At 46.3% G+C, this 19,624-nt stretch overlaps 13 non-coding genes across 13 annotated transcripts; all 13 read right to left on the bottom strand.

The window, feature by feature from the left end:
* Nucleotides 1–1,106: 1,106 nt before the first annotated feature.
* On the bottom strand, nucleotides 1,107–1,179 carry trnav-uac (transfer RNA valine (anticodon UAC)). Its single transcript has one exon. It is a non-coding gene; the product is annotated as a tRNA-Val (tRNA).
* A 1,125-nt stretch (nucleotides 1,180–2,304) lies between these two features.
* On the bottom strand, nucleotides 2,305–2,386 carry trnal-aag (transfer RNA leucine (anticodon AAG)). Its single transcript has one exon. It is a non-coding gene; the product is annotated as a tRNA-Leu (tRNA).
* A 1,636-nt stretch (nucleotides 2,387–4,022) lies between these two features.
* trnav-uac (transfer RNA valine (anticodon UAC)) lies at nucleotides 4,023–4,095 on the bottom strand. The gene has a single exon. It is a non-coding gene; the product is annotated as a tRNA-Val (tRNA).
* A 1,125-nt stretch (nucleotides 4,096–5,220) lies between these two features.
* Nucleotides 5,221–5,302, bottom strand: trnal-aag (transfer RNA leucine (anticodon AAG)). The gene has a single exon. It is a non-coding gene; the product is annotated as a tRNA-Leu (tRNA).
* A 1,651-nt stretch (nucleotides 5,303–6,953) lies between these two features.
* On the bottom strand, nucleotides 6,954–7,026 carry trnav-uac (transfer RNA valine (anticodon UAC)). The gene has a single exon. It is a non-coding gene; the product is annotated as a tRNA-Val (tRNA).
* Nucleotides 7,027–8,151: 1,125 nt separating this feature from the next.
* trnal-aag (transfer RNA leucine (anticodon AAG)) lies at nucleotides 8,152–8,233 on the bottom strand. Its single transcript has one exon. It is a non-coding gene; the product is annotated as a tRNA-Leu (tRNA).
* A 1,636-nt stretch (nucleotides 8,234–9,869) lies between these two features.
* Nucleotides 9,870–9,942, bottom strand: trnav-uac (transfer RNA valine (anticodon UAC)). Its single transcript has one exon. It is a non-coding gene; the product is annotated as a tRNA-Val (tRNA).
* A 1,125-nt stretch (nucleotides 9,943–11,067) lies between these two features.
* Nucleotides 11,068–11,149, bottom strand: trnal-aag (transfer RNA leucine (anticodon AAG)). The gene has a single exon. It is a non-coding gene; the product is annotated as a tRNA-Leu (tRNA).
* Nucleotides 11,150–12,800: 1,651 nt separating this feature from the next.
* On the bottom strand, nucleotides 12,801–12,873 carry trnav-uac (transfer RNA valine (anticodon UAC)). Its single transcript has one exon. It is a non-coding gene; the product is annotated as a tRNA-Val (tRNA).
* Nucleotides 12,874–13,998: 1,125 nt separating this feature from the next.
* trnal-aag (transfer RNA leucine (anticodon AAG)) lies at nucleotides 13,999–14,080 on the bottom strand. Its single transcript has one exon. It is a non-coding gene; the product is annotated as a tRNA-Leu (tRNA).
* Nucleotides 14,081–15,731: 1,651 nt separating this feature from the next.
* Nucleotides 15,732–15,804, bottom strand: trnav-uac (transfer RNA valine (anticodon UAC)). The gene has a single exon. It is a non-coding gene; the product is annotated as a tRNA-Val (tRNA).
* Nucleotides 15,805–16,929: 1,125 nt separating this feature from the next.
* Nucleotides 16,930–17,011, bottom strand: trnal-aag (transfer RNA leucine (anticodon AAG)). The gene has a single exon. It is a non-coding gene; the product is annotated as a tRNA-Leu (tRNA).
* Nucleotides 17,012–18,662: 1,651 nt separating this feature from the next.
* On the bottom strand, nucleotides 18,663–18,735 carry trnav-uac (transfer RNA valine (anticodon UAC)). The gene has a single exon. It is a non-coding gene; the product is annotated as a tRNA-Val (tRNA).
* Nucleotides 18,736–19,624: the final 889 nt, after the last annotated feature.

Here is a 19,624-nt window from a genome sequence, read left to right as displayed (position 1 = left end):
GGAAGGTCTGACCTCGGGGCCGGTTCGAGATGCCACTTTCCTTGCCTTTTACCTAACCGTGCAATTTGCTGCAGATTGCACCTGGACATGAGCCTCATGGATACCAACTGAGTTGGAAACCTGTGTGGGAATCGATGAGAAAAAGCGACTCAATAAAGTTTAACAAGTTCCATGGTGCTTTTTAGAAATGCAGTTTCTCTTCACCTCAATCCAAAAGGCAGTTTCCGAACATAGTAACAGAAGTCAAAAGGTAATTACCTCACCCCACCCCCACTCCGGAAGAGGTGCTAACTGCCCTTGATTGCTTTTTGTTCACGATGTGAAGAGCTCTCACGCCTGAGTCACCGTCACGTCTCTGGTTGCTGAGTGAATCACAACGAAGGACTTTCTCCAGAGCTGCAACTGCCTCACTTCCCCACTCGCCCTCCCCGTTTACATTTTCCTGCTCGTCAGTGATTTAATGAAAACCAAATGGATGCGATGTCATTCTGTAGCCTCTCTGTCGATTCCTCCGTTTCCGTTCCAACCTGGCTTAGATCTCGGGGCGCACCTTAATACTAGCGACGCTATGAAAGCACAGGTCCAGAGGTTCCTCTGAGAGTGGAATTTCTTTCATTGCTGTTGCTGATTGAATGAGCCACTAACGTGCGAACTGCTCCAAAACATGATTCAGGACCTCTGGTGCCAATTCTCACACGTTGAATAACGACAGACACCTTCCAAATGAGGTCTTTCAGAGACGACTTTGGGATACATTTGACAGACAGACTAGTTGAGGAATCCGTGGTGCACTGTGACACCAGCACATCAGCTTCTTCCCTGTCTTTGAACCGGGCCGCCTGCGCAAGGAATGCGAATGCGGTAATGCTTTTCGTGGAAGGATCAGAAGGGGGTAACTACACTCTCAAACAGAATGGCATATGATCAGAACCAGGTTGGAGAAAAACTTTACAATGCTTTTGCACAGTAATTAAACGGAGCGGCATTGCATTGCACTACGAGCGACGATTTATTCGAGCAAACTCGAAGGCAGGTTTGCACATGGGAAAGCAAGCAAGAAAGCTCCGTTCTTGTCGATGTCAAAGGCTGCAGTTGAAGAGCAAAGCAGTTTCTGCCCAGTTTCGAACTGGGGACCTTTCGCGTGTAAGGCGAACGTGATGACCACTACACTACAGAAACAAGCCTCGGTAGTCCCCGCTGCAGCTCAGTGGCATCCAGCACTGAAAGTTGAAGCCATTCGACCTTTCACCTTTCTGTTTCCGTTAGCTCGTTGATTAATGGGACTTGTTTAATTTTGGCTATGTGGTGAGCATGGACGAGATACACCGAAGTATCTGTTTCCACGCGGTGTACCCCAACAACGTTGTGTCACTTACACCTGCTTTAAAGAATTACGTTTTCGCGGAGCTTACCGTCGCAGTCTGTGGCAAAATCTTTTCGTCTGTTCGACTGCTCACGGGAAAGGTAGCATTGTGAAACACTGCAGAAACGAACGACTTCCTTACTTTTGCTCCGACTGACCATACTCCGTGAAAATTTCCCAGATTCTCAGTTGAGGATTTTTGCAGCTGGAAGTTACCTCAGAAACCCTGTTAATTCGTAATGTATTGAGCGAATCGCAAAACAGAAAGCATTTAACACGGAACACAAACAAAACGGGAAAACCAAATGCATTTTCAGACACAGCGAGCATGAATGCTAAATGTGAGACAGTCAGGGGGCATGAGCCATAACGTAATCACACAACTAACAACAGGGCAATTCCAAACTACTCTTTCAAACATACTGGAGCCTGAGTGCACCACCACTTCCCAGACAATGCTGAAAAGAGACAAAAAAAGAACATAATAAGAATGGGCCATAAAAAGTGAATTTCACCAATCACAGTCTCGATTAGATTACCTTTCCCTTCCGATGACTCCAGGACTGAAATGAAGGAAGTGGGAGAAATTCAATAACATATGACATCGAAATACATTGGAACGATTTTCTCATTGGCCAGAAAACCAAATAACGACGAGTCGAGTCATCGTAGGACTCTGTTTCGCAACAACGATGAAATAGCAGTCTCCATTCGGTTCCAGTAAAAGCTCAACTTGCCTGGAACAGAAAGCAACAGTAGAGCCGCTGGCGATTTTCCGCGCGGGAGGCGAACACGATCATGACAGCACAGACACTCTGGAAAATTCGGCACTTTCCAACACCACAATCAATTCCCCGGGAAGCAAACTCATTTTGCTTCTGTTTTAAACAGAAATGCCGCAGGGGATCGAAACAGCATTTAAACTAGCTGCTCCGCAGAAATGGCAGCGGTGGGATTCGAACCCACGCCTCTGTCGAGACTGGAGCCTTAATCCAGCACCTTAGACCGCTCGGCCACACTACCAAGGACTCCATTTTCTTGCACTTCCAATTGTGTTCCTGCATAACAACAGATGTAAACTCACGTGAAAAGGGTTCCATGATCCCTCTCCGACTCGCACAGCTGCTGGGATGTGCCCGTCTACAATATCAATTTCTCAGCAGTTAACGATAGCCCATCAATCCAGACAAAAATCACTGGTAAACTGAGTCTATCTTCTCAGACTCGATTCAGCTACAGATATATCTGTGAGTGCGTGAGAATATATGATCGGTTATGATTGGGTCAAATTACCATGAGCTACTTGACATTACTGCAATTTCGATTCTTGCTTTGCTCAATGATTTCACCCATTGCTCGAAACAGGACAACTTTCACGTTTACACGGAACATGAAACACACCGGACTACAGGGGAAATGCACAAAGCTGAGCAGGCCGTGTCCCAAATCATACCGTGCAGCATAGTTTCAGTCACTGTGTCTGTTTTGCAGAATAAGGTTCCCAAAGAATGTTCCACCCTAAAACCGGAGGTAGCATTACAATCCGAGAAGGACAGATTACATTGTGAGGAAGGTCTGACCTCGGGGCCGGTTCGAGATGCCACTTTCCTTGCCTTTTACCTAACCGTGCAATTTGCTGCAGATTGCACCTGGACATGAGCCTCATGGATACCAACTGAGTTGGAAACCTGTGTGGGAATCGATGAGAAAAAGCGACTCAATAAAGTTTAACAAGTTCCATGGTGCTTTTTAGAAATGCAGTTTCTCTTCACCTCAATCCAAAAGGCAGTTTCCGAACATAGTAACAGAAGTCAAAAGGTAATTACCTCACCCCACCCCCACTCCGGAAGAGGTGCTAACTGCCCTTGATTGCTTTTTGTTCACGATGTGAAGAGCTCTCACGCCTGAGTCACCGTCACGTCTCTGGTTGCTGAGTGAATCACAACGAAGGACTTTCTCCAGAGCTGCAACTGCCTCACTTCCCCACTCGCCCTCCCCGTTTACATTTTCCTGCTCGTCAGTGATTTAATGAAAACCAAATGGATGCGATGTCTGTCGATTCCTCCGTTTCCGTTCCAACCTGGCTTAGATCTCGGGGCGCACCTTAATACTAGCGACGCTATGAAAGCACAGGTCCAGAGGTTCCTCTGAGAGTGGAATTTCTTTCATTGCTGTTGCTGATTGAATGAGCCACTAACGTGCGAACTGCTCCAAAACATGATTCAGGACCTCTGGTGCCAATTCTCACACGTTGAATAACGACAGACACCTTCCAAATGAGGTCTTTCAGAGACGACTTTGGGATACATTTGACAGACAGACTAGTTGAGGAATCCGTGGTGCACTGTGACACCAGCACATCAGCTTCTTCCCTGTCTTTGAACCGGGCCGCCTGCGCAAGGAATGCGAATGCGGTAATGCTTTTCGTGGAAGGATCAGAAGGGGGTAACTACACTCTCAAACAGAATGGCATATGATCAGAACCAGGTTGGAGAAAAACTTTACAATGCTTTTGCACAGTAATTCAACGGAGCGGCATTGCATTGCACTACGAGCGACGATTTATTCGAGCAAACTCGAAGGCAGGTTTGCACATGGGAAAGCAAGCAAGAAAGCTCCGTTCTTGTCGATGTCAAAGGCTGCAGTTGAAGAGCAAAGCAGTTTCTGCCCAGTTTCGAACTGGGGACCTTTCGCGTGTAAGGCGAACGTGATGACCACTACACTACAGAAACAAGCCCCGATCGTCCCCGCTGCAGCTCAGTGGCATCCAGCACTGAAAGTTGAAGCCATTCGACCTTTCACCTTTCTGTTTCCGTTAGCTCGTTGATTAATGGGACTTGTTTAATTTTGGCTATGTGGTGAGCATGGACGAGATACACCGAAGTATCTGTTTCCACGCGGTGTACCCCAACAACGTTGTGTCACTTACACCTGCTTTAAAGAATTACGTTTTCGCGGAGCTTACCGTCGCAGTCTGTGGCAAAATCTTTTCGTCTGTTCGACTGCTCACGGGAAAGGTAGCATTGTGAAACACTGCAGAAACGAACGACTTCCTTACTTTTGCTCCGACTGACCATACTCCGTGAAAATTTCCCAGATTCTCAGTTGAGGATTTTTGCAGCTGGAAGTTACCTCAGAAACCCTGTTAATTCGTAATGTATTGAGCGAATCGCAAAACAGAAAGCATTTAACACGGAACACAAACAAAACGGGAAAACCAAATGCATTTTCAGACACAGCGAGCATGAATGCTAAATGTGAGACAGTCAGGGGGCATGAGCCATAACGTAATCACACAACTAACAACAGGGCAATTCCAAACTACTCTTTCAAACATACTGGCGCCTGAGTGCACCACCACTTCCCAGACAATGCTGAAAAGAGACAAAAAAAGAACATAATAAGAATGGGCCATAAAAAGTGAATTTCACCAATCACAGTCTCGATTAGATTACCTTTCCCTTCCGATGACTCCAGGACTGAAATGAAGGAAGTGGGAGAAATTCAATAACATATGACATCGAAATACATTGGAACGATTTTCTCATTGGCCAGAAAACCAAATAACGACGAGTCGAGTCACCGTAGGACTCTGTTTCGCAACAACGATGAAATAGCAGTCTCCATTCGGTTCCAGTAAAAGCTCAACTTGCCTGGAACAGAAAGCAACAGTAGAGCCGCTGGCGATTTTCCGCGCGGGAGGCGAACACGATCATGACAGCACAGACACTCTGGAAAATTCGGCACTTTCCAACACCACAATCAATTCCCCGGGAAGCAAACTCATTTTGCTTCTGTTTTAAACAGAAATGCCGCAGGGGATCGAAACAGCATTTAAACTAGCTGCTCCGCAGAAATGGCAGCGGTGGGATTCGAACCCACGCCTCTGTCGAGACTGGAGCCTTAATCCAGCACCTTAGACCGCTCGGCCACACTACCAACGACTCCATTTTCTTGCACTTCCAATTGTGTTCCTGCATAACAACAGATGTAAACTCACGTGAAAAGGGTTCCATGATCCCTCTCCGACTCGCACAGCTGCTGGGATGTGCCCGTCTACAATATCAATTTCTCAGCAGTTAACGATAGCCCATCAATCCAGACAAAAATCACTGGTAAACTGAGTCTATCTTCTCAGACTCGATTCAGCTACAGATATATCTGTGAGTGCGTGAGAATATATGATCGGTTATGATTGGGTCAAATTACCATGAGCTACTTGACATTACTGCAATTTCGATTCTTGCTTTGCTCAATGATTTCACCCATTGCTCGAAACAGGACAACTTTCACGTTTACACGGAACATGAAACACACCGGACTACAGGGGAAATGCACAAAGCTGAGCAGGCCGTGTCCCAAATCATACCGTGCAGCATAGTTTCAGTCACTGTGTCTGTTTTGCAGAATAAGGTTCCCAAAGAATGTTCCACCCTAAAACCGGAGGTAGCATTACAATCCGAGAAGGACAGATTACATTGTGAGGAAGGTCTGACCTCGGGGCCGGTTCGAGATGCCACTTTCCTTGCCTTTTACCTAACCGTGCAATTTGCTGCAGATTGCACCTGGACATGAGCCTCATGGATACCAACTGAGTTGGAAACCTGTGTGGGAATCGATGAGAAAAAGCGACTCAATAAAGTTTAACAAGTTCCATGGTGCTTTTTAGAAATGCAGTTTCTCTTCACCTCAATCCAAAAGGCAGTTTCCGAACATAGTAACAGAAGTCAAAAGGTAATTACCTCACCCCACCCCCACTCCGGAAGAGGTGCTAACTGCCCTTGATTGCTTTTTGTTCACGATGTGAAGAGCTCTCACGCCTGAGTCACCGTCACGTCTCTGGTTGCTGAGTGAATCACAACGAAGGACTTTCTCCAGAGCTGCAACTGCCTCACTTCCCCACTCGCCCTCCCCGTTTACATTTTCCTGCTCGTCAGTGATTTAATGAAAACCAAATGGATGCGATGTCATTCTGTAGCCTCTCTGTCGATTCCTCCGTTTCCGTTCCAACCTGGCTTAGATCTCGGGGCGCACCTTAATACTAGCGACGCTATGAAAGCACAGGTCCAGAGGTTCCTCTGAGAGTGGAATTTCTTTCATTGCTGTTGCTGATTGAATGAGCCACTAACGTGCGAACTGCTCCAAAACATGATTCAGGACCTCTGGTGCCAATTCTCACACGTTGAATAACGACAGACACCTTCCAAATGAGGTCTTTCAGAGACGACTTTGGGATACATTTGACAGACAGACTAGTTGAGGAATCCGTGGTGCACTGTGACACCAGCACATCAGCTTCTTCCCTGTCTTTGAACCGGGCCGCCTGCGCAAGGAATGCGAATGCGGTAATGCTTTTCGTGGAAGGATCAGAAGGGGGTAACTACACTCTCAAACAGAATGGCATATGATCAGAACCAGGTTGGAGAAAAACTTTACAATGCTTTTGCACAGTAATTCAACGGAGCGGCATTGCATTGCACTACGAGCGACGATTTATTCGAGCAAACTCGAAGGCAGGTTTGCACATGGGAAAGCAAGCAAGAAAGCTCCGTTCTTGTCGATGTCAAAGGCTGCAGTTGAAGAGCAAAGCAGTTTCTGCCCAGTTTCGAACTGGGGACCTTTCGCGTGTAAGGCGAACGTGATGACCACTACACTACAGAAACAAGCCTCGGTCGTCCCCGCTGCAGCTCAGTGGCATCCAGCACTGAAAGTTGAAGCCATTCGACCTTTCACCTTTCTGTTTCCGTTAGCTCGTTGATTAATGGGACTTGTTTAATTTTGGCTATGTGGTGAGCATGGACGAGATACACCGAAGTATCTGTTTCCACGCGGTGTACCCCAACAACGTTGTGTCACTTACACCTGCTTTAAAGAATTACGTTTTCGCGGAGCTTACCGTCGCAGTCTGTGGCAAAATCTTTTCGTCTGTTCGACTGCTCACGGGAAAGGTAGCATTGTGAAACACTGCAGAAACGAACGACTTCCTTACTTTTGCTCCGACTGACCATACTCCGTGAAAATTTCCCAGATTCTCAGTTGAGGATTTTTGCAGCTGGAAGTTACCTCAGAAACCCTGTTAATTCGTAATGTATTGAGCGAATCGCAAAACAGAAAGCATTTAACACGGAACACAAACAAAACGGGAAAACCAAATGCATTTTCAGACACAGCGAGCATGAATGCTAAATGTGAGACAGTCAGGGGGCATGAGCCATAACGTAATCACACAACTAACAACAGGGCAATTCCAAACTACTCTTTCAAACATACTGGAGCCTGAGTGCACCACCACTTCCCAGACAATGCTGAAAAGAGACAAAAAAAGAACATAATAAGAATGGGCCATAAAAAGTGAATTTCACCAATCACAGTCTCGATTAGATTACCTTTCCCTTCCGATGACTCCAGGACTGAAATGAAGGAAGTGGGAGAAATTCAATAACATATGACATCGAAATACATTGGAACGATTTTCTCATTGGCCAGAAAACCAAATAACGACGAGTCGAGTCATCGTAGGACTCTGTTTCGCAACAACGATGAAATAGCAGTCTCCATTCGGTTCCAGTAAAAGCTCAACTTGCCTGGAACAGAAAGCAACAGTAGAGCCGCTGGCGATTTTCCGCGCGGGAGGCGAACACGATCATGACAGCACAGACACTCTGGAAAATTCGGCACTTTCCAACACCACAATCAATTCCCCGGGAAGCAAACTCATTTTGCTTCCGTTTTAAACAGAAATGCCGCAGGGGATCGAAACAGCATTTAAACTAGCTGCTCCGCAGAAATGGCAGCGGTGGGATTCGAACCCACGCCTCTGTCGAGACTGGAGCCTTAATCCAGCACCTTAGACCGCTCGGCCACACTACCAAGGACTCCATTTTCTTGCACTTCCAATTGTGTTCCTGCATAACAACAGATGTAAACTCACGTGAAAAGGGTTCCATGATCCCTCTCCGACTCGCACAGCTGCTGGGATGTGCCCGTCTACAATATCAATTTCTCAGCAGTTAACGATAGCCCATCAATCCAGACAAAAATCACTGGTAAACTGAGTCTATCTTCTCAGACTCGATTCAGCTACAGATATATCTGTGAGTGCGTGAGAATATATGATCGGTTATGATTGGGTCAAATTACCATGAGCTACTAAACATTACTGCAATTTCGATTCTTGCTTTGCTCAATGATTTCACCCATTGCTCGAAACAGGACAACTTTCACGTTTACACGGAACATGAAACACACCGGACTACAGGGGAAATGCACAAAGCTGAGCAGGCCGTGTCCCAAATCATACCGTGCAGCATAGTTTCAGTCACTGTGTCTGTTTTGCAGAATAAGGTTCCCAAAGAATGTTCCACCCTAAAACCGGAGGTAGCATTACAATCCGAGAAGGACAGATTACATTGTGAGGAAGGTCTGACCTCGGGGCCGGTTCGAGATGCCACTTTCCTTGCCTTTTACCTAACCGTGCAATTTGCTGCAGATTGAACCTGGACATGAGCCTCATGGATACCAACTGAGTTGGAAACCTGTGTGGGAATCGATGAGAAAAAGCGACTCAATAAAGTTTAACAAGTTCCATGGTGCTTTTTAGAAATGCAGTTTCTCTTCACCTCAATCCAAAAGTCAGTTTCCGAACATAGTAACAGAAGTCAAAAGGTAATTACCTCACCCCACCCCCACTCCGGAAGAGGTGCTAACTGCCCTTGATTGCTTTTTGTTCACGATGTGAAGAGCTCTCACGCCTGAGTCACCGTCACGTCTCTGGTTGCTGAGTGAATCACAACGAAGGACTTTCTCCAGAGCTGCAACTGCCTCACTTCCCCACTCGCCCTCCCCGTTTACATTTTCCTGCTCGTCAGTGATTTAATGAAAACCAAATGGATGCGATGTCTGTCGATTCCTCCGTTTCCGTTCCAACCTGGCTTAGATCTCGGGGCGCACCTTAATACTAGCGACGCTATGAAAGCACAGGTCCAGAGGTTCCTCTGAGAGTGGAATTTCTTTCATTGCTGTTGCTGATTGAATGAGCCACTAACGTGCGAACTGCTCCAAAACATGATTCAGGACCTCTGGTGCCAATTCTCACACGTTGAATAACGACAGACACCTTCCAAATGAGGTCTTTCAGAGACGACTTTGGGATACATTTGACAGACAGACTAGTTGAGGAATCCGTGGTGCACTGTGACACCAGCACATCAGCTTCTTCCCTGTCTTTGAACCGGGCCGCCTGCGCAAGGAATGCGAATGCGGTAATGCTTTTCGTGGAAGGATCAGAAGGGGGTAACTACACTCTCAAACAGAATGGCATATGATCAGAACCAGGTTGGAGAAAAACTTTACAATGCTTTTGCACAGTAATTCAACGGAGCGGCATTGCATTGCACTACGAGCGACGATTTATTCGAGCAAACTCGAAGGCAGGTTTGCACATGGGAAAGCAAGCAAGAAAGCTCCGTTCTTGTCGATGTCAAAGGCTGCAGTTGAAGAGCAAAGCAGTTTCTGCCCAGTTTCGAACTGGGGACCTTTCGCGTGTAAGGCGAACGTGATGACCACTACACTACAGAAACAAGCCCCGATCGTCCCCGCTGCAGCTCAGTGGCATCCAGCACTGAAAGTTGAAGCCATTCGACCTTTCACCTTTCTGTTTCCGTTAGCTCGTTGATTAATGGGACTTGTTTAATTTTGGCTATGTGGTGAGCATGGACGAGATACACCGAAGTATCTGTTTCCACGCGGTGTACCCCAACAACGTTGTGTCACTTACACCTGCTTTAAAGAATTACGTTTTCGCGGAGCTTACCGTCGCAGTCTGTGGCAAAATCTTTTCGTCTGTTCGACTGCTCACGGGAAAGGTAGCATTGTGAAACACTGCAGAAACGAACGACTTCCTTACTTTTGCTCCGACTGACCATACTCCGTGAAAATTTCCCAGATTCTCAGTTGAGGATTTTTGCAGCTGGAAGTTACCTCAGAAACCCTGTTAATTCGTAATGTATTGAGCGAATCGCAAAACAGAAAGCATTTAACACGGAACACAAACAAAACGGGAAAACCAAATGCATTTTCAGACACAGCGAGCATGAATGCTAAATGTGAGACAGTCAGGGGGCATGAGCCATAACGTAATCACACAACTAACAACAGGGCAATTCCAAACTACTCTTTCAAACATACTGGCGCCTGAGTGCACCACCACTTCCCAGACAATGCTGAAAAGAGACAAAAAAAGAACATAATAAGAATGGGCCATAAAAAGTGAATTTCACCAATCACAGTCTCGATTAGATTACCTTTCCCTTCCGATGACTCCAGGACTGAAATGAAGGAAGTGGGAGAAATTCAATAACATATGACATCGAAATACATTGGAACGATTTTCTCATTGGCCAGAAAACCAAATAACGACGAGTCGAGTCACCGTAGGACTCTGTTTCGCAACAACGATGAAATAGCAGTCTCCATTCGGTTCCAGTAAAAGCTCAACTTGCCTGGAACAGAAAGCAACAGTAGAGCCGCTGGCGATTTTCCGCGCGGGAGGCGAACACGATCATGACAGCACAGACACTCTGGAAAATTCGGCACTTTCCAACACCACAATCAATTCCCCGGGAAGCAAACTCATTTTGCTTCTGTTTTAAACAGAAATGCCGCAGGGGATCGAAACAGCATTTAAACTAGCTGCTCCGCAGAAATGGCAGCGGTGGGATTCGAACCCACGCCTCTGTCGAGACTGGAGCCTTAATCCAGCACCTTAGACCGCTCGGCCACACTACCAACGACTCCATTTTCTTGCACTTCCAATTGTGTTCCTGCATAACAACAGATGTAAACTCACGTGAAAAGGGTTCCATGATCCCTCTCCGACTCGCACAGCTGCTGGGATGTGCCCGTCTACAATATCAATTTCTCAGCAGTTAACGATAGCCCATCAATCCAGACAAAAATCACTGGTAAACTGAGTCTATCTTCTCAGACTCGATTCAGCTACAGATATATCTGTGAGTGCGTGAGAATATATGATCGGTTATGATTGGGTCAAATTACCATGAGCTACTTGACATTACTGCAATTTCGATTCTTGCTTTGCTCAATGATTTCACCCATTGCTCGAAACAGGACAACTTTCACGTTTACACGGAACATGAAACACACCGGACTACAGGGGAAATGCACAAAGCTGAGCAGGCCGTGTCCCAAATCATACCGTGCAGCATAGTTTCAGTCACTGTGTCTGTTTTGCAGAATAAGGTTCCCAAAGAATGTTCCACCCTAAAACCGGAGGTAGCATTACAATCCGAGAAGGACAGATTACATTGTGAGGAAGGTCTGACCTCGGGGCCGGTTCGAGATGCCACTTTCCTTGCCTTTTACCTAACCGTGCAATTTGCTGCAGATTGAACCTGGACATGAGCCTCATGGATACCAACTGAGTTGGAAACCTGTGTGGGAATCGATGAGAAAAAGCGACTCAATAAAGTTTAACAAGTTCCATGGTGCTTTTTAGAAATGCAGTTTCTCTTCACCTCAATCCAAAAGTCAGTTTCCGAACATAGTAACAGAAGTCAAAAGGTAATTACCTCACCCCACCCCCACTCCGGAAGAGGTGCTAACTGCCCTTGATTGCTTTTTGTTCACGATGTGAAGAGCTCTCACGCCTGAGTCACCGTCACGTCTCTGGTTGCTGAGTGAATCACAACGAAGGACTTTCTCCAGAGCTGCAACTGCCTCACTTCCCCACTCGCCCTCCCCGTTTACATTTTCCTGCTCGTCAGTGATTTAATGAAAACCAAATGGATGCGATGTCATTCTGTAGCCTCTCTGTCGATTCCTCCGTTTCCGTTCCAACCTGGCTTAGATCTCGGGGCGCACCTTAATACTAGCGACGCTATGAAAGCACAGGTCCAGAGGTTCCTCTGAGAGTGGAATTTCTTTCATTGCTGTTGCTGATTGAATGAGCCACTAACGTGCGAACTGCTCCAAAACATGATTCAGGACCTCTGGTGCCAATTCTCACACGTTGAATAACGACAGACACCTTCCAAATGAGGTCTTTCAGAGACGACTTTGGGATACATTTGACAGACAGACTAGTTGAGGAATCCGTGGTGCACTGTGACACCAGCACATCAGCTTCTTCCCTGTCTTTGAACCGGGCCGCCTGCGCAAGGAATGCGAATGCGGTAATGCTTTTCGTGGAAGGATCAGAAGGGGGTAACTACACTCTCAAACAGAATGGCATATGATCAGAACCAGGTTGGAGAAAAACTTTACAATGCTTTTGCACAGTAATTCAACGGAGCGGCATTGCATTGCACTACGAGCGACGATTTATTCGAGCAAACTCGAAGGCAGGTTTGCACATGGGAAAGCAAGCAAGAAAGCTCCGTTCTTGTCGATGTCAAAGGCTGCAGTTGAAGAGCAAAGCAGTTTCTGCCCAGTTTCGAACTGGGGACCTTTCGCGTGTAAGGCGAACGTGATGACCACTACACTACAGAAACAAGCCTCGGTCGTCCCCGCTGCAGCTCAGTGGCATCCAGCACTGAAAGTTGAAGCCATTCGACCTTTCACCTTTCTGTTTCCGTTAGCTCGTTGATTAATGGGACTTGTTTAATTTTGGCTATGTGGTGAGCATGGACGAGATACACCGAAGTATCTGTTTCCACGCGGTGTACCCCAACAACGTTGTGTCACTTACACCTGCTTTAAAGAATTACGTTTTCGCGGAGCTTACCGTCGCAGTCTGTGGCAAAATCTTTTCGTCTGTTCGACTGCTCACGGGAAAGGTAGCATTGTGAAACACTGCAGAAACGAACGACTTCCTTACTTTTGCTCCGACTGACCATACTCCGTGAAAATTTCCCAGATTCTCAGTTGAGGATTTTTGCAGCTGGAAGTTACCTCAGAAACCCTGTTAATTCGTAATGTATTGAGCGAATCGCAAAACAGAAAGCATTTAACACGGAACACAAACAAAACGGGAAAACCAAATGCATTTTCAGACACAGCGAGCATGAATGCTAAATGTGAGACAGTCAGGGGGCATGAGCCATAACGTAATCACACAACTAACAACAGGGCAATTCCAAACTACTCTTTCAAACATACTGGCGCCTGAGTGCACCACCACTTCCCAGACAATGCTGAAAAGAGACAAAAAAAGAACATAATAAGAATGGGCCATAAAAAGTGAATTTCACCAATCACAGTCTCGATTAGATTACCTTTCCCTTCCGATGACTCCAGGACTGAAATGAAGGAAGTGGGAGAAATTCAATAACATATGACATCGAAATACATTGGAACGATTTTCTCATTGGCCAGAAAACCAAATAACGACGAGTCGAGTCACCGTAGGACTCTGTTTCGCAACAACGATGAAATAGCAGTCTCCATTCGGTTCCAGTAAAAGCTCAACTTGCCTGGAACAGAAAGCAACAGTAGAGCCGCTGGCGATTTTCCGCGCGGGAGGCGAACACGATCATGACAGCACAGACACTCTGGAAAATTCGGCACTTTCCAACACCACAATCAATTCCCCGGGAAGCAAACTCATTTTGCTTCTGTTTTAAACAGAAATGCCGCAGGGGATCGAAACAGCATTTAAACTAGCTGCTCCGCAGAAATGGCAGCGGTGGGATTCGAACCCACGCCTCTGTCGAGACTGGAGCCTTAATCCAGCACCTTAGACCGCTCGGCCACACTACCAACGACTCCATTTTCTTGCACTTCCAATTGTGTTCCTGCATAACAACAGATGTAAACTCACGTGAAAAGGGTTCCATGATCCCTCTCCGACTCGCACAGCTGCTGGGATGTGCCCGTCTACAATATCAATTTCTCAGCAGTTAACGATAGCCCATCAATCCAGACAAAAATCACTGGTAAACTGAGTCTATCTTCTCAGACTCGATTCAGCTACAGATATATCTGTGAGTGCGTGAGAATATATGATCGGTTATGATTGGGTCAAATTACCATGAGCTACTTGACATTACTGCAATTTCGATTCTTGCTTTGCTCAATGATTTCACCCATTGCTCGAAACAGGACAACTTTCACGTTTACACGGAACATGAAACACACCGGACTACAGGGGAAATGCACAAAGCTGAGCAGGCCGTGTCCCAAATCATACCGTGCAGCATAGTTTCAGTCACTGTGTCTGTTTTGCAGAATAAGGTTCCCAAAGAATGTTCCACCCTAAAACCGGAGGTAGCATTACAATCCGAGAAGGACAGATTACATTGTGAGGAAGGTCTGACCTCGGGGCCGGTTCGAGATGCCACTTTCCTTGCCTTTTACCTAACCGTGCAATTTGCTGCAGATTGAACCTGGACATGAGCCTCATGGATACCAACTGAGTTGGAAACCTGTGTGGGAATCGATGAGAAAAAGCGACTCAATAAAGTTTAACAAGTTCCATGGTGCTTTTTAGAAATGCAGTTTCTCTTCACCTCAATCCAAAAGTCAGTTTCCGAACATAGTAACAGAAGTCAAAAGGTAATTACCTCACCCCACCCCCACTCCGGAAGAGGTGCTAACTGCCCTTGATTGCTTTTTGTTCACGATGTGAAGAGCTCTCACGCCTGAGTCACCGTCACGTCTCTGGTTGCTGAGTGAATCACAACGAAGGACTTTCTCCAGAGCTGCAACTGCCTCACTTCCCCACTCGCCCTCCCCGTTTACATTTTCCTGCTCGTCAGTGATTTAATGAAAACCAAATGGATGCGATGTCATTCTGTAGCCTCTCTGTCGATTCCTCCGTTTCCGTTCCAACCTGGCTTAGATCTCGGGGCGCACCTTAATACTAGCGACGCTATGAAAGCACAGGTCCAGAGGTTCCTCTGAGAGTGGAATTTCTTTCATTGCTGTTGCTGATTGAATGAGCCACTAACGTGCGAACTGCTCCAAAACATGATTCAGGACCTCTGGTGCCAATTCTCACACGTTGAATAACGACAGACACCTTCCAAATGAGGTCTTTCAGAGACGACTTTGGGATACATTTGACAGACAGACTAGTTGAGGAATCCGTGGTGCACTGTGACACCAGCACATCAGCTTCTTCCCTGTCTTTGAACCGGGCCGCCTGCGCAAGGAATGCGAATGCGGTAATGCTTTTCGTGGAAGGATCAGAAGGGGGTAACTACACTCTCAAACAGAATGGCATATGATCAGAACCAGGTTGGAGAAAAACTTTACAATGCTTTTGCACAGTAATTCAACGGAGCGGCATTGCATTGCACTACGAGCGACGATTTATTCGAGCAAACTCGAAGGCAGGTTTGCACATGGGAAAGCAAGCAAGAAAGCTCCGTTCTTGTCGATGTCAAAGGCTGCAGTTGAAGAGCAAAGCAGTTTCTGCCCAGTTTCGAACTGGGGACCTTTCGCGTGTAAGGCGAACGTGATGACCACTACACTACAGAAACAAGCCCCGATCGTCCCCGCTGCAGCTCAGTGGCATCCAGCACTGAAAGTTGAAGCCATTCGACCTTTCACCTTTCTGTTTCCGTTAGCTCGTTGATTAATGGGACTTGTTTAATTTTGGCTATGTGGTGAGCATGGACGAGATACACCGAAGTATCTGTTTCCACGCGGTGTACCCCAACAACGTTGTGTCACTTACACCTGCTTTAAAGAATTACGTTTTCGCGGAGCTTACCGTCGCAGTCTGTGGCAAAATCTTTTCGTCTGTTCGACTGCTCACGGGAAAGGTAGCATTGTGAAACACTGCAGAAACGAACGACTTCCTTACTTTTGCTCCGACTGACCATACTCCGTGAAAATTTCCCAGATTCTCAGTTGAGGATTTTTGCAGCTGGAAGTTACCTCAGAAACCCTGTTAATTCGTAATGTATTGAGCGAATCGCAAAACAGAAAGCATTTAACACGGAACACAAACAAAACGGGAAAACCAAATGCATTTTCAGACACAGCGAGCATGAATGCTAAATGTGAGACAGTCAGGGGGCATGAGCCATAACGTAATCACACAACTAACAACAGGGCAATTCCAAACTACTCTTTCAAACATATTGGAGCCTGAGTGCACCACCACTTCCCAGACAATGCTGAAAAGAGACAAAAAAAGAACATAATAAGAATGGGCCATAAAAAGTGAATTTCACCAATCACAGTCTCGATTAGATTACCTTTCCCTTCCGATGACTCCAGGACTGAAATGAAGGAAGTGGGAGAAATTCAATAACATATGACATCGAAATACATTGGAACGATTTTCTCATTGGCCAGAAAACCAAATAACGACGAGTCGAGTCACCGTAGGACTCTGTTTCGCAACAACGATGAAATAGCAGTCTCCATTCGGTTCCAGTAAAAGCTCAACTTGCCTGGAACAGAAAGCAACAGTAGAGCCGCTGGCGATTTTCCGCGCGGGAGGCGAACACGATCATGACAGCACAGACACTCTGGAAAATTCGGCACTTTCCAACACCACAATCAATTCCCCGGGAAGCAAACTCATTTTGCTTCCGTTTTAAACAGAAATGCCGCAGGGGATCGAAACAGCATTTAAACTAGCTGCTCCGCAGAAATGGCAGCGGTGGGATTCGAACCCACGCCTCTGTCGAGACTGGAGCCTTAATCCAGCACCTTAGACCGCTCGGCCACACTACCAACGACTCCATTTTCTTGCACTTCCAATTGTGTTCCTGCATAACAACAGATGTAAACTCACGTGAAAAGGGTTCCATGATCCCTCTCCGACTCGCACAGCTGCTGGGATGTGCCCGTCTACAATATCAATTTCTCAGCAGTTAACGATAGCCCATCAATCCAGACAAAAATCACTGGTAAACTGAGTCTATCTTCTCAGACTCGATTCAGCTACAGATATATCTGTGAGTGCGTGAGAATATATGATCGGTTATGATTGGGTCAAATTACCATGAGCTACTTGACATTACTGCAATTTCGATTCTTGCTTTGCTCAATGATTTCACCCATTGCTCGAAACAGGACAACTTTCACGTTTACACGGAACATGAAACACACCGGACTACAGGGGAAATGCACAAAGCTGAGCAGGCCGTGTCCCAAATCATACCGTGCAGCATAGTTTCAGTCACTGTGTCTGTTTTGCAGAATAAGGTTCCCAAAGAATGTTCCACCCTAAAACCGGAGGTAGCATTACAATCCGAGAAGGACAGATTACATTGTGAGGAAGGTCTGACCTCGGGGCCGGTTCGAGATGCCACTTTCCTTGCCTTTTACCTAACCGTGCAATTTGCTGCAGATTGAACCTGGACATGAGCCTCATGGATACCAACTGAGTTGGAAACCTGTGTGGGAATCGATGAGAAAAAGCGACTCAATAAAGTTTAACAAGTTCCATGGTGCTTTTTAGAAATGCAGTTTCTCTTCACCTCAATCCAAAAGTCAGTTTCCGAACATAGTAACAGAAGTCAAAAGGTAATTACCTCACCCCACCCCCACTCCGGAAGAGGTGCTAACTGCCCTTGATTGCTTTTTGTTCACGATGTGAAGAGCTCTCACGCCTGAGTCACCGTCACGTCTCTGGTTGCTGAGTGAATCACAACGAAGGACTTTCTCCAGAGCTGCAACTGCCTCACTTCCCCACTCGCCCTCCCCGTTTACATTTTCCTGCTCGTCAGTGATTTAATGAAAACCAAATGGATGCGATGTCATTCTGTAGCCTCTCTGTCGATTCCTCCGTTTCCGTTCCAACCTGGCTTAGATCTCGGGGCGCACCTTAATACTAGCGACGCTATGAAAGCACAGGTCCAGAGGTTCCTCTGAGAGTGGAATTTCTTTCATTGCTGTTGCTGATTGAATGAGCCACTAACGTGCGAACTGCTCCAAAACATGATTCAGGACCTCTGGTGCCAATTCTCACACGTTGAATAACGACAGACACCTTCCAAATGAGGTCTTTCAGAGACGACTTTGGGATACATTTGACAGACAGACTAGTTGAGGAATCCGTGGTGCACTGTGACACCAGCACATCAGCTTCTTCCCTGTCTTTGAACCGGGCCGCCTGCGCAAGGAATGCGAATGCGGTAATGCTTTTCGTGGAAGGATCAGAAGGGGGTAACTACACTCTCAAACAGAATGGCATATGATCAGAACCAGGTTGGAGAAAAACTTTACAATGCTTTTGCACAGTAATTCAACGGAGCGGCATTGCATTGCACTACGAGCGACGATTTATTCGAGCAAACTCGAAGGCAGGTTTGCACATGGGAAAGCAAGCAAGAAAGCTCCGTTCTTGTCGATGTCAAAGGCTGCAGTTGAAGAGCAAAGCAGTTTCTGCCCAGTTTCGAACTGGGGACCTTTCGCGTGTAAGGCGAACGTGATGACCACTACACTACAGAAACAAGCCCCGATCGTCCCCGCTGCAGCTCAGTGGCATCCAGCACTGAAAGTTGAAGCCATTCGACCTTTCACCTTTCTGTTTCCGTTAGCTCGTTGATTAATGGGACTTGTTTAATTTTGGCTATGTGGTGAGCATGGACGAGATACACCGAAGTATCTGTTTCCACGCGGTGTACCCCAACAACGTTGTGTCACTTACACCTGCTTTAAAGAATTACGTTTTCGCGGAGCTTACCGTCGCAGTCTGTGGCAAAATCTTTTCGTCTGTTCGACTGCTCACGGGAAAGGTAGCATTGTGAAACACTGCAGAAACGAACGACTTCCTTACTTTTGCTCCGACTGACCATACTCCGTGAAAATTTCCCAGATTCTCAGTTGAGGATTTTTGCAGCTGGAAGTTACCTCAGAAACCCTGTTAATTCGTAATGTATTGAGCGAATCGCAAAACAGAAAGCATTTAACACGGAACACAAACAAAACGGGAAAACCAAATGCATTTTCAGACACAGCGAGCATGAATGCTAAATGTGAGACAGTCAGGGGGCATGAGCCATAACGTAATCACACAACTAACAACAGGGCAATTCCAAACTACTCTTTCAAACATATTGGAGCCTGAGTGCACCACCACTTCCCAGACAATGCTGAAAAGAGACAAAAAAAGAACATAATAAGAATGGGCCATAAAAAGTGAATTTCACCAATCACAGTCTCGATTAGATTACCTTTCCCTTCCGATGACTCCAGGACTGAAATGAAGGAAGTGGGAGAAATTCAATAACATATGACATCGAAATACATTGGAACGATTTTCTCATTGGCCAGAAAACCAAATAACGACGAGTCGAGTCACCGTAGGACTCTGTTTCGCAACAACGATGAAATAGCAGT

Source organism: Chiloscyllium punctatum, chromosome 18, assembly GCF_047496795.1.
Source record: "Chiloscyllium punctatum isolate Juve2018m chromosome 18, sChiPun1.3, whole genome shotgun sequence".
Lineage (NCBI taxonomy): Eukaryota > Metazoa > Chordata > Chondrichthyes > Orectolobiformes > Hemiscylliidae > Chiloscyllium > Chiloscyllium punctatum.
Note: the sequence above shows the minus strand (reverse complement) of the source record. Positions and strands in the feature narration are given on the sequence as shown.